The sequence below is a fragment of the Geospiza fortis genome, unplaced genomic scaffold (genome assembly GCF_000277835.1).
Source record: "Geospiza fortis unplaced genomic scaffold, GeoFor_1.0 scaffold112, whole genome shotgun sequence".
In the NCBI taxonomy this organism is placed as follows: Eukaryota; Metazoa; Chordata; class Aves; order Passeriformes; family Thraupidae; genus Geospiza; species Geospiza fortis.
Window position 1 is genome coordinate 8,592,549 of NW_005054298.1, and position 2,130 is coordinate 8,594,678.

Below are 2,130 nucleotides of genomic sequence, written 5' to 3' on the forward strand. Positions count from 1 at the left end.
GTACAGTCTTCAGTCAGACCATGGAGAAGGTCAAAGCAAGCTTGTCCCTGGCTCTGTGTTACTCTTTGCTTTTTGTGTACTTTCTGTATTCTAATGCCAAATAATTATTTATCTGCAGAAAACAAGTGTTCATACAACAAGCATCTTGCTTTTAACAGCTCGTGCTGATGTGTGTGTAGCTGTGGAACTCTCTGTGCATGCACTGCCATCTGAAATCCACTATAGACAGACAGTCATGCACGTCAGCAAAGATCAGGGATGGATTTGGGCTAAAGAGAAAAACATTTGCCAATCCAGAATTTGCCACAACCATGCAGTGAGAAGGGAAAAGCCCAGGAGTATCAGTCTGGCTGGATGTAACCAGCAGGGAGAGAGGTTTAATGGAGCAAGTGAGGACTGAGGTACTCAGAACCTCTGACAATAAAATAACTTTTCTTTAGGATTCTCTTCTCAGTGATTCTGGTCAAAATAAAAATAAACAAATAAACAAGTCTCTATTAACTTATTTTCAAAGTCCCAGAGCCTTTAAAACAGCAAAAGCATCTTGTTCTCCTAAAGGAATTAAGAAAAAGAAAACTAATACTGCCTCCTCCTGAAGAGTTAGCAGCAATTTCCCTCGGTGCACTCCCTTTTTTCTGCACCTGAAAAAGTCCAAAGTGATGGCTATAACTTTTCATGGACTCATGCTGGTAACTGCTGTCATTGTTCACAGAAGCATCAGGAATGATGCACCAGGAAAAGGCAGCATCCTGCACTGCCTCCATGTACAGCCTACTTGGGTTGCAGGACACATGCTCTATCAATGGCAGAAAAATTCGCCTCAGAATCAAAATGAAAAACATTGAGGTCTCTGCAAATATAAAACTCTTGACATCATTGCAGCCAAGAACAGCTTTGCTGTGACTTGCTTATCTTGGCCCCATTTTTCTGAGTTGATGGCTGTTAGGATGAAACAGTGAGGGAAGAGAAAGAATTGTATCCTGGGCTGTGGTTTGCTCCATCACCCTTAAAAGTATCTTAGTGCCTGGTGAGGAGGCAGGTTTTCTACAGCTTGTACTTTTTCTGTAGCAGTTCAGAACCCTGTATTAACACACCTAGCAGGAATCTGCAGCACAGAAGAACATTAGAGGACAGAAAAGGAAAGCTTAATCCATAGAACCTGGGCTTTTTGTATGTCTATCCCCATGTGTGTTTATGATCTGGTTGTAAGTCCATTTCAAATAGGCAGCTGAGTGGGTTTTTTAAATGTGCAAATGAAAAAGTTAAAATATCAGAGTAGAAAGGCTTTAAGTTCTCAATGTATGTGATTATACTATCTTTCCTCTTCAGGGTCTCTACATTATAAAACAGCAGTTCTAAGGTCTTATTGTTGAAGAGGATTCAATTTGTCCCCATCTCGCATTTGCTCATCTTTCTACACTACTTTAGCACTTAACACAATTAACTGTAAACGGTTTATTAAAATAAATCCCTTGCCCCAGATCTGGACGTCCCTAGGCAGATGTGCCAGAGCATGGGCCCTAGGCAGGCCCATGGGGGTGGGGGAGGCAGGGACAGCCCTGAGGCCCCTGTGGCCCTGAAAGAATGCCCTATGGCTGGCATCGGGGCACTGCATGGCAGGGCTGCAGCTCCATACACAGCCCTAGGGCATCCTATCCCAGGCCCATGCAAACCTTCTGTGCTCTTCCCTATATGCAAGCTATGCCGTTCCTCCAGAGCACACACACACAGATCTCCCATATGTATTTCATTCCCATCCCATGCGAGCCCATAAGCACATTTCTCTACACTTCCCATACATGCACCCCATAGATACAAGGTCTATCACTCTCCCATCCCCACCGGCTCTGCAGCGCACAGTTCTTATGGCACCCATGTGCATCCCTACACACTCCTCATACACCTCGCACCCAGGTCTGGACATCCCCCATCCGCAGCCGCCCCACCTGGGCGAGCTGCGCTCCACAGGAGCTGGGCTGGGCTGGGCTGGGCTGGCCGTGCCCCTCCCTTCGCGCACCCGGAGCTCCCCCTGGACCCCCGGCCGCTGCCTTGGGAGGCGCCGCCGGGAAGGAGCGAAGGGCAGAGGCGCCCACCGCAGGCGTTATCACCGCTGGGCACCGCCTCCCCCGC